This window comes from Diadema setosum, chromosome 7 (genome assembly GCF_964275005.1).
Source record: "Diadema setosum chromosome 7, eeDiaSeto1, whole genome shotgun sequence".
In the NCBI taxonomy this organism is placed as follows: Eukaryota; Metazoa; Echinodermata; class Echinoidea; order Diadematoida; family Diadematidae; genus Diadema; species Diadema setosum.
In genome coordinates this window covers 11,672,303-11,685,236 of record NC_092691.1, presented here as the reverse complement: position 1 = coordinate 11,685,236, position 12,934 = coordinate 11,672,303, and positions in this window count along the sequence as shown.

Below are 12,934 nucleotides of genomic sequence, written 5' to 3'. Positions count from 1 at the left end.
CAAAGCTTTTAACTGATGCCATTTATCAAAAATAAACCATATCAAAGAAGAGTTCTATGTACTCTGAAGATAAATGTAGTCGCATGGGCAAAGCCAAAAGTTTATTTTGGGGAGATGTATCTCATAATTCTTTGCTCATCAAACGTACAAAAAACAGGTTCGAAACATGTTTTAAAGTGTGCATTACAGTATAATCATGATGAACTGTTGTAAATAGTGCACTAGGAAAGAACTATACAATCATGCACACTCGAACATTTTATCACAATGTCATCACAATCGATTATATCTGTAACGTTACTTCTTGGTTTCTTCGTGTCACATTATCGTATGAGATGCGCACATCCTGACAACGCGATAAAAACTCGCTCTGCAAACATTTTCCGTGATACAAGCTGTATATTTGAGCAGGTCTGTTCTGCGTCACACATGTTGCGCATGCGCAGACTTTCTATCGTATTATCTCAACAATGGTATATACTGGGTGGAAAATGGAAAACTCTAAATTTAAAAGGAAAACAAATGTTGCAATTTGTAAATACATGCATGTATTACGCTTGTTTATACATTGGAATGTTGTACATGATTTCGCAAACATGAAACATATCTCGAATATTTTGACATTGTCATCACTAAGCCCATAGAAAACGAGGGAAGCAACAACTATGGCAACGAGAAAACATCATGTCACCTTTAGCTAGTAAAGCCCTGGTCACAACTCGCCGTGCGTGCTTTTTGTCCGTACGTTCTTGGCGGAGGCCACGGCGTTAACGTTTTTTCTAAAAACGTGGGGAGGAAGTGACCAGCGCAGGGAGGAAGGACGTCAACGCACGACACTCGCACGGTTGCGCAGGATGTAAGTACGTGGCCCGCACGCCACGCCTGGCCATGAGGGGTTACGTGCATCGTGCGTTGTGCACGTGGTAAGTGAGTTGTACGTGCTTACAACTTACAATCTGCGTGAGATTGCTACGTTCTCTTGCGGAGGCTGTAATTACACGTGCTGCTCACCTAAGGTATCCCTACTCTGTCGCATGTTATAAGTGCGTGCAAGTGCGATGATTTTTTTTTTCTCCCCGTCAGATGCTAGGGGTAGGCCTAATTATAGGACCACCTTCCAAGGTTCTTCAGATGTATAATCATACTTCTTCTCCATAGATGTATATGGTAGTTTAACCTTCTGTGTGTCATATTCATTTCATGTCTATATGTTTTTATATATTCTGTTGAAAGAAATGAGATTGAAATAAATAAACTAAGGAAAATATGTGAAATGTGTGCATATTTGACTCATTGACAGAGAAAGGGTTAATAGGCTATATCAGCTATAGGACCATAGAGCTGTACAGCTCTATGTATAGGACCTAGGTTACATCACGTATAAAATGGCATTGTATACCTGATGTAGGCAAATAGGCTTATGTCAATATCAGGTATGCAATGACATTGTATAACATTGTTTGGATTAAAACATCCTAACACATTGGCACTTGAGGTGAAATGCGTATGATTTGCTGTTATGAAGTCTGCCATCTTTATACCCAGTTTCAGAGGTTGTGGCATTTCAGACATGAAGGCATTTTTTAGCTAGATTTATCAGCATATTAATAGAACAATGAATGTAGGCCTATGGGTTTACAGTTTCATCTGAGACTAAAGGTGTCACGTTTGCAATTAAGGCCCTATATAAGGTAATACTGTCATAGAAAATTCTTCCTTGCTTAATTTCAAAATATACACATTCTCAATTTCAGAGAATGGTACTGACTTTATCACTGTTCTGCATATACAATGATGATCGATCAATGCCTTTTAACCACGCTTGTGCAGATCTTAAATGTAACTTTTTTTTTTCAAAACTCCAAAAATCTTGTCACTTCATGCATTGACCATTCAGAGCTGAAGATTTCTATATTTTTTTGCTTCTTCAAGAAGTTTTTTACTTTGTCTTATGTGCCACAAAATATGGTACAAGAAAGTGTATACAAGTGTGTGTATATACACACACATATATATATATACACACACACACATATATATATATATATATATATATATATATATATATATATGTTGCGAATTCACGTATTGGCTCCAATATAGCGAAGAATCAAGAAATAAACTAGTAATGCATTATTTCGCCAATAAGAACTTGGCCAAATTTGGTGCCAAATTTGTAAACACCTTATTACTGACACTAGGGTGAAAATCTCCAACAATGTCACCCTCCGTCCACAGAGACTTACCTGCGATTCCAGTAATGTACTGTATTGTCTGATGTGTGCACAATGCCCTCACGCTATCTATATCGGTGAGACCAGCACCAAATTCCGAATGCGCTTTAATAATCACAAATCGTCCATCCTGAAAAATCGGAACGACCTTCCCGTTGCCAAACACTTCAACCTCCCCGGCCACTCATTGAAGGATGTCAGAGTGTGCATTTTCGGGGGAGACTACACATCAGCAGAGGAAAGAAAACTCGCCGAGTTACGAGTAATCGTGAAGAGTAAGAGCTTTCAAGGTGAAGGGTTGAACAGGGATTTATCCATTCTAAACGGTTACTCATTCTTCCGTTAAAGAGAAGAATAAGTCATGATGAGGATTATAAGATATTTTTTTTCAAAATATCTTTCTAATTGATAACTGTTTCACTACCACTGGTGTTGTGATAGAGAAATTAGTTGGTTATTCTGTCTGAGATTATGACGAATTATAGCGAATATTATGATTTCATGTCTCCATCTTAATAATCAATTTACTCTTATTTTGTATTATTTTCTGTAGATGGATTCACACTGTCATCCTATTACTCAGTTGTATGAGTCAATCAATTTCACACTTGCATGTTCAAATCTGTTTAGCTTTCAGCGAGACACCACCAACTGTGGCTTTTGTAATTGACGATTTCATCAGTTTCTTAACAGGAATTATTATACCAACTTCTTCCTACCGATGATTTTTGTATTTTAAGTCATGAAACAATTTGATTGTTGGAGCGCTCTTTAACCTAATTTTGTAACTAATGGTACGTTGATGAGTACATATGTCGATATCTTAACATGTGATAATACAAAGTAATTGAACACCATTGTTACGTAATAAACATGTCAATGTCCTCCTCCTTATGCGTGGGGTACCTTGACTACATTGCGTCTACATGGCAACATCATTGTAAAGGGTACGCACTCTCATAGCAACCAATTCTGTGTATATGGGTGCGCGCTCTTCATGTTCAATTTATGTTTTGGTATTGACATTCCGCGTCGAGACTCCTGAAGAAGGTGGAGGCCACCGAAAATTTGAGTTGTTCAATAAACTCATTCTTATTGGCGAAATAATGCATTACTAGTTTATTTCTTGATTCTTCGCTATATATATATATATATATATATATATATATATATATATATATATATATTACTAATCGCCTACCAGGCAGAAGGGTCATAACATAATCATTTTGGTTTGTGACACAATTCGAAATAGTTTTGAAAGCCCTTTCAAGTGATATAACAATCATTTTACTATGTTTGCGATTTTTTCGATCCTATAATCCTTGCAGGGAATTTCTGCCCGGTAGGTGAAATAGAACAGTATGAATATATAATTGCCATCATCATGACATCTTGGAGACGAAAATGATGATACTCGTCCGTCGGCTCGGTTCGTGTACCTTGCAGAGATTACTGCGCACAACTTGCGTTTTAAGTGCGGAGCAGGTGCTTATTCGGCAAGTTCGGTACGGTCTGCGTGCTCTATTGAACAGATGAACTCAGGGAAGTGTCGAATAAGCACGGGCTGCGCACTTATTACGTGCTCAACACGTACGTGCTACGTGTGCCGTCAGCCGAGCAAGTGACGGTGGGAAAATTTAAAAAAACGCACGGAGTCAGTGCGTTGTACGCACGTTCGCTGTAGAGTGCACGTACGTTGCCCGCACTTAGGGTGAATCCGTAGCCCGAACGCAGCGAAAGTTCCTCGGGTCCTAAAAGTGCTACGGCGTGTCTGCGTGCTTGAAAATTCGTGCGGAGGCGGTACTTACTACGTACGGATCCCCAAATTTTGCCCACGTTTTTGTAAGTAGACAGCACGCACTTGCAAGTACGGCGAGTTGTGACCACGGCTTAAAGATTGTCATCACTATACTATCATTACAATGAATTTAATTGTGACCACCTAGCTCTTAACCCACAACAAGGTGCGGATCAGGATTCTCTGTATAGTGGACTAAAATGTGTCATTTGGGTTGACCAATTCAACTCTTTTTAAAAGTGTGTCTTGTCTGAGAGATTAATCTTTCCTCCACTTACTGTCAAACCCCAAATCGAAGTGTTAGCGCTTTCGGACAAGCCCTGTTTTCAATAGGAAAATAATACTTCTGCAAAGAACACCGGATCAAGTGACCCTATTTTTTTTTCTTTCTTTGATATAAAACTCCACCTCCTAACTTTCTCTTCTTTCAATCATTTTGAATGGGTTGGGATGGCCCAATTCCAATAAGTTCATTGTATTATGTAAAAGCTTAGAGCTTATTCTTTTCACTGTAGAAAATGGGAAATCATTTAGGCCATTTTTGTTGTTGATGTTTTGTTGTTGTTATTTTTTAGCTGGTCGGTCACAATCATTATCACTCGTATCATTATTGTTATCACAGAAGTATTTTCTCACTGTTTTCGTCAAACTCTCCACGAGGGATTTAAACCAAATTTATTGCCTGGTAGCCGCAAGAAATAGGCGTTCATCGGAAACATCGTCTATTAAATGTTTTTTCCCATGCGTCCCATAGAGAAGCATCTCTTTTCTTTCTTTCAAGAATCAAAACCAAAGCAGTCCCAGGCAAGTTTTGAGTAAACGTCTAGAAACAATCACGTCAAAAGGCCAACGGTAATATACCAGTAGAGATATCTAATTCAAGGTGTCCAACATGTGGTAAAGGATCCTACAATCATTCGGGTTCAGTGTACTAGAGTATTTCTCTTTATTCATTGTTAAGATCATGATAACAATACTTCTGATATTGATTCGCTTTAAATATTTTGAGATAGCCAAGGTAGTTGTCCATCTGAACCTGTGCCCCATAATGATCTGATTCATTCATGACAAAAGACAAGCAAATGATGATGCATTTTTTTAATCGGTGGTTTAAAGACTATCTTGACACCCACAGGCCAATTTCGGGTATAGTCTATACGATAACGTGACAATTCTATTCATCAGAGTAAGCAACATAATATACATAACGAAGGAAATTTAACTCTCAGACAAAAACAAATTAACATACAGAAAATATTGCATGAATGATTTGTTCACAAAATACAGGTAACATAAACAGGCAAACTGCACAGGTAAGTTCAAATGATCGACTTGTTTATGCAGGTGCAAGACGTTAGTGTGTTCCTCAACGTCTCAACAATAAGGGCAGTAATTCAAGGCCCATATTTTACCCATCACATGGCAGGTGAATACTCGCCAACCAGACAGAGCTGAGGAAGCGACATGAACGAGTCATGAAACTGTTCACCTCGTTGTTTTCACAAGTAAGTCCAGATTTATTTCGTGTTGTGTAAAGAGATTACGACGTACCCACGTTAATGACTTTCCCGCACGGGCGAATAACTTACATTACAATCAAAACGGTCCTGGATACTGATAATACGAATTTGGGAGATGTGGATAGCTTGAATCTTCCAGTAAACTTTCAAGAAGAGCGATTTTGTCGTCAACCAGTTGTCTCTGTTTATTTGAGAATGGGTCCATTGTCTCTAACCGCTTTTTTCTCTTGAACGTATCGAAAGATAGATTGACTGTACAATCGAGTCGTCTTTCGCCAACTTCAACGTTAAGGAATTTCGCCACTTGGAGCAACTCTTCTCTCATATTCTCCTTCAGACGCTCATAGTAGAGAATGTGCATGGGTTTCCCGGATGTGATGAAGGTTTTGTACAGCTGAAGCCACTCTCGAGATCGGCGCTTCACAAAGAGATTCCACTCTGAAATAAGTCGGAAAGATTTGGTCCATACTACTTAGTTCATCGTTAAATATGGGCGCTTCCATGCAAAATCAAACCCACCTTCATTGCTGTCAAAACTCATTTTTTTCCTTTTTTTTTTTTGAATAATCGTCAGAGTACTCTGTGTACTAACATTCTTTATGAATACAATATTATGTAAAATAGACATAACTGAAATTAACATAACTTTAACGTTGTCTCAAAACTGTGGGAGGTGGCATGCATTTGTGTTGTTTTTATGGCATCACTCTAATGTTCTCCGCCAAAAGTTGATTCGTTAATGAGCATGGCGTCTTTTTAAGACGGTTTAAGTCGATTACAAAGCGCATGCGCCACCCTTCCGTATTTAGTTTGGAGTAAATAACCACATGTAAACGAAATTGATATATTGGGTGTTTCTTCTTTTTATTCTTGTAGGACCATGCGGTACAAAGTACTGGTACGAAAAGCATTGTAATGCGTTAGTGCATTATCATTACAAATAATTACGGTTATTATCAGTATCATTATTATTGATTTTTGTTTTGTTAACCGGAATTTCCCTTCTGGAAAGAACACAATGTCCCACAGTATGTTCACAGTGTGTTAACATACCAGTAGTCGACTATGTGAAAACGCTCGAATTTAACAGTATGAGGATGATTTCACACTCTGATATGGTTTCACAGGGAGTTCACATAGTATTGCTTTGTTTCGCACTGTGAATTGGTGACTCACATTGTGTTCACACTGTTAAAATGCTCGAAGTTAAAAGTGTAAGGAGATTTCACATTGTGTTTACCCTGTTATCACCCTATGGAACACTGTGTTTTTTCCAGTAGGGTTCATTTCTTTTTGTATGAGATAGGGGATGCGTAATACTCTGGGCGGTTTCATGTATTTGAAATCAATTTTTGGTAGTTATATCTAACGAATGTCCGGAATTACCTTTTTTCCAGAATTAAGTTTGACATTTTACCAGAATAACATTACTTTCCCTCTTCAAAGCGTGTAATTTTTGTTGTTATAAAGTCAGTGTATTTTGTGTCCTTGTCCACTGTGCTGTAACAGTGTATTGTACTTGCCTTCGTACTTAACTGCATATTGACAGCTAGTAACTTAGAAATGTCCACATACATATACTTTGACTTATGAAGAAATAAACATACAGTGCACTTATGTCAGCATACGTAGGGGGTATAACTCTCTAAAAAAAATCGAGTGAAAACATTCACTCTGAAAAGAGTGAATACAAAAAAGAGTGAATTTAGAGTGAAATTGGAGTGAATTTTGAGTTAAAATGTTCATTTTCACTCGTTGTAGAGTGACCTCAGGGATCACTCCAAAATCTTCGAGTGATCCCGAGGTCACTCTAAAATGAGTGAAAATGAACATTTTAACTCAAAATTCACTCCAGTTTCACTCTAAATTCACTCATTTTTGTATTCACTCTTTTAAGAGTGAATATTTTCACTCGATTTTTTTTTTTTTTAGAGAGTAGTATTAAGATGTAACGCTAAAACAACAAAGAAATATATGACAGACTATAGGCTTGATAGGGGGAATAATGAAACATATAAGCAGGAGCAAGACGAAGAAGAATAAAGACAGACAGACAGATAGACGGATAGATAGATAGATAGATAGATACGGATAGACTGAGAGAGAGAGAGGGAGAGAGAGAGACAGAGAGACAGACAGACAGACAGATAGCGAAGTATCAGCATCTTTATAATATCTTATACATGTAATCTTTATGATAGTTTGTCATGTTCTTTTTACCTTCGCCTTGGAAAGTAGTAACTGGAGCCAGGCCAGTTTTAGTGGTGTGGCGCCTGTTGTAATCAGCAATGATCGCGTTGTACGGATTGCGTACAAGCAATACAGCGCCCTCAAACCAGTCGCGGAAGCCATGCGATTTGACGACAATAGTTTCTCCAGATTTGGCGTCACATTTCTCTCCATCCAAACCTATTAATGGAGGGGGAAACAAAAGACACACACACACACCCTATCAACTTTGCATCAGAACTCCGTGTATGTCACAGACTGACTATAGAACACTCCTGACTGTATGTGCCATATATCAATGCAACAAGTATACTTCGTGTTCGCTCGTTTTTATAACACATTTAGAATCAACAGATCATATTGCACACAATTCGCATAATCTCATCGCAAGCATGCAGACCTGGGTCCCGTCTCATAACTTGTTACCAGTGACAACTGCCACATTTCTACGACAAATTTACTTTTAGCCCATCAGATACAAGGATTTCAGTAGCTTATAACAACTATGACAACTTGTCACTTATAACAAGTTTTATGAAATGGGGCCCACTGAATTTTTTATCGAAAATACCGATCGTGTCCTGTGGATTTATATTTAAAAAACATGCCAATGAGTTGTGTTGAGGTATGAATTACTGCGTAACGTTTCTCATGATTCCTCATTGTGAAACGTAGTTGTATTAATGCTGAGAGCATGAAAATCATATACTAGTACTATAGAATTATCGAGCGGAAGTTGATTTAAATAAGCATTAATGAGATCCATGATGATTCACACATAATATGGATAATTACATTAGGTATTTCTTTGCAAAACGTATTGCATGTCAAGCGAATAATAAGGTACAATCCGAACGATACAATATACAAATTGTAGCCAATTCTATACCTTGTATAGAATACATTCATTTTCACTTTAGTTCTCATTTTGCAGAAGATTTGATGGATATTACTCTTCGGAGAATATACCGATCGTTCTTAATGATCAGATGTATTGAAGATATGAAATTATTGTTATGATGACGAAACAGTGAAATTTCCTATACGTCCATGATGTTTGCCTATTTTGCTAGTATAGACGCAGTGATTGCACATGAAATACATGTTTCATGTGTTGCCGGATTGATGAAGAAATACTTTAATTTAGGCAACGTGTTGTTTAATGCAGACTTGTGTACACTATGTATATTGATTCAACACGATCAACTCAACTCGACGTACTCTGCTGGTTTTCTCTTATTGTGAGATTGAGAAATTTACACCACATTACAGGTAAACAGAAGATGCTATTACTTGAATCCTGTATAATATTGAGGTGTGTATACTCGCATGAGCTGCCCATTAAATTCAGAACCTTCAGAATCTAGAAAGTTGTTTTGTATTGATTGATCTAATCCTATCATTGAATAACTGGCGATCTTATAATATACCTTTCAGAGTTGCATTATAGACGCTCCCGGTGGCGAAACCAGTGACCCCCTGTATCAGGAGCCGTGTCCACGTGTTTCCACTTCCTTGCAAACTGGCAAGAGCGATGACCGGAAACGTTCCTTTGGCCATGATATTGTAGTCATCACAGCCTGGTGGAGAGATAGCGTCATGAGGTGATCATAAAATTTGCAAAATACTTTACATTTTCTGTCACAAACCAAAAGAAAACTCTTGCTTTTTGTATTCCCCTATATACATCGAGAAAAGAAAACAGATGAATAATCACGATTAGGTTTGTACTTTAAGCTTTATCTGGTGAAATCGTATTAATTCACACTATTAAGACTCTAGCTGTCTGTCGAATCGTTTTACTAATCCAATGTATCACGTATATAGTGTTATTTATTTGCACCTGCATGAATGGCTATAATTATGTGGAAAGAAAAATCTAAAGATGATAACATCAAAACTTCTGTCAGTTTTTTTTTTTTGACCTTATTTCAATCAATACAGACGACACGACATGTCATATGTTTAAAACGTATTTTTATGTGTATAAACGGACATGTAGTTACATTGTATAAACTGGGTTATAACATGATTCATGATACAAAACAGTGTAATAATATTATATCATCTATAGATTATATAATGTATAACGCAATGTGGGACTTGTATCTTGATCTTGATGGTGTACATTGATCAGCCCTGGTATAGAGCAACACTCAACTTTGGTTCATAGGTCATGGTAGGAGGGACATTACTCTAAATCCCAGGTTTGAGTTTCTTCAGTTTGTCTCCCTCTACAAATGAAAATTTGTTAAGATCACAACTGCTGATCTGTAAATTTGTTAAGATCAGCAGTTGCGATCTTAACAATTTTCATTTGTAGAGAGAGACAAACTGAAGAAACTCAAACCTGAGCCTTTACCCCTCTGAATAATATTTTTCTTTCATTACTCAAAGTGTTTGAATAATGTATCTTTAAATAAACGTGGATCAGCTATATTGGTTATTGCTTGTGGTGAGGAATTCCAGTATCTGGTGGTTCTTGGGAAGAATGAATGTAGATGGAGATCAGTTCTGGAAGAAGGGAGCTTGATTTGAAGAGGCTTCCAACTCCTGGTCCTTCTAAGTGGTTCAGGGTTGAATTCACCATGTCTTTCGAAGGGCAAATCAACCAGGCCATAGATTATTTTATGCATGGATATAATACTGTACTGTTCATGTGACGCCTATGTCGCAGGGTAGGTAGTTTGATATTATTGTACATCTGTATATGCATAATAGTAGTATTTATATATCATGAGCCTATGGCCTCTTACCGGAAAGCAAAACATTTTTGAATTTAATTTTTGAATTTTGAACTTATACAGATAAGTTTGGCTTTCCACAAATACAGTGACAGAATAAAAGAGTCAGTAGTACGTCTGCAAGTTCATGACCGTTTTATATTGATGTATCATCAATTTTGTTGATTTATCCATGTATTCATTTGTTTGTTTGTTTGTTTGTTTATTTGTTTATTTGTTTGTTTTTTGGTGTTCATAATGATATGGCCTACATACTAATATTGGGCGCAAGGTCTTTAATCTTCACGGAGAGTGACTAACAGCAGGACAGAACAACATAAACAGTCCTTCTTTCCTCGCACAGTACGGCAGTGGAACAGCCTGCCCCAAGAGGTCATCCTGGCACCGTCTGATGTACACTGTATAGAGGTCTTCCGTCATCGCCTGACGGAAGATGTGGAGTAAATTGAGCAACAGGATTTTACCATGTATATGATAGCACCCTGCATCCAGGCACTGCGCACTCATGTGCCCTTGTCAGTTTGTGATACGCACACACACATGAAAGTCAGCAAGAATCTTCAGGATTGAAGGAGGCAGAATAAACAGAAAATGAAGAAAAAAGAAGAAGAAACATCCATAGAACCCATGAACTGGATCCTCTCTTCGAAAACCGATTCTCTCCATCTTACATAAAACAATGTGTAACTGTAAAAAAAAACACTCAATGAAAAACATTTACCTTCTTTGTCATCATCATAATCTTCCTCTCCTGCTGAAGACCATACTGATATATCAAGAAGTTCTTTCAATCTGTTGTCGGACGACAAGGATTTATCGAGACGAACGGTCGATGCAAGGCGCGGTGCAGGTCCTGATCCTGATTGTACAAGTGACTCAGCACGAAACTCAGAAGACAGAAAGAGTGTGACCGATGCTAGAAACAGAATGCAGGATAGAAAAAATACCGGACATGCATTCTTGCCCGCAGTATTGCAAACCATGTTGTATGCCTCCCGCAACTCGCCCGCAATCACCGACTGAAAATTATTGCAAGGCAGAGCTCGCGCCGAGACAGGTACCAATCTTCTCGCTCAACATTCCACCCTTATCGCACGCCACGTCAAATACTGTTACACGACCTTTTCACGAAGACATAAACTACAGGTAGTTTCTTCAGAGTGTAAGTGGTCAGTGCATGGCGTTTGTTCGCTCTACTCTTCATGGGCCTACTTATTGTCATCCCTATCCCTTTTGTGTGCGATTGGCCGTGCGTGTAATATACAATGTCCCCTGTGCGATTTGAACCTACATCAATCTAGAGAGATCTTATGTAGCGATCTTCTGCTAATCAAGGGGTGGATCCAGGAATTTCGTACAGAGGGGGCGCGTTTACAAAATTAAAGGGGGGGCGCACGCACCCCTCCCCTTTTTTTTTTTCATTTCTTTTGTTTCAACAAAAAATAAGGGGGAGGGGCGTGCGCCGGTTGCGGTCCTCCCTGGATCCGCCCCTGTAATCCGTGGAAAAGTCGCTTTCAAATGGCCACTCAAAGGTCGTAACCTGATCGCAGTAACTCGCTTCCGCAGGGCTTCTGTCACTATTGTATCTATTGTAGCTGTCGTCGAGCTTTGTGTTCAAACACTTACTTGAATGACCTCGGCGACTTTGGCGACTTTGGGCCACACCCGCAAGCAAAATCGCATGGTGAACGTTGAAAAGATCGCGTATGGAGGGACCTACGCCCCAACTCGCGGCGAACTGAGTACGATTCGCATCCTACAGTGTCCTCCTATAGATCTGACTCCGTGTTTGAAGTCGTAATTCGCAGGCGCAAATCGCACAGTGTTATGGGCATTGGCTTGAGCGACAAATCTGGCTGTTTCATTCAGCTACACAGTGTCTAGTGTTTAATCTTTGCTGGGTAGTCTTCCTTTTGTGTCCCGTACTATGGTTTTACTTGATCCAGCGTACAACTTTGTTTGTTTCTGTTCTATATCCCACTCCTTTTTTTTTTCTTCTTTTTCGTCGTTTCCTGTATCTCGGTCACATCCTGGACAAGTTCGAAACCATTCTTGACATTTTTTGTTTTTACTCTTCTTGGCAGTTTAAAGATAATATAAAGTTTTGGTACCTCAAAAGTTTCCCTGAATTTCCTTGTCTTAGTTTGTGTTTCAGGTTTCCAGCATCGCCAACCCATGAAATGACATGTACAACTCATCAGCTTTCAGAATATGTAAAGAAAATGGGGGGGGGGGGGGGGGCACCGTCCATCTTGACGAGTAAAATCGGATTTAAAATTGGCGGTTTTTTGGCATAGTTGCACTGTATATCGCCATTGACGCGCGCGCGGAATTTCAAATTTGACGGGCCCGTATGACGTCATATTAAGTCGGATTGACTTGAAACTTGGTAGAAATATTCCTTGA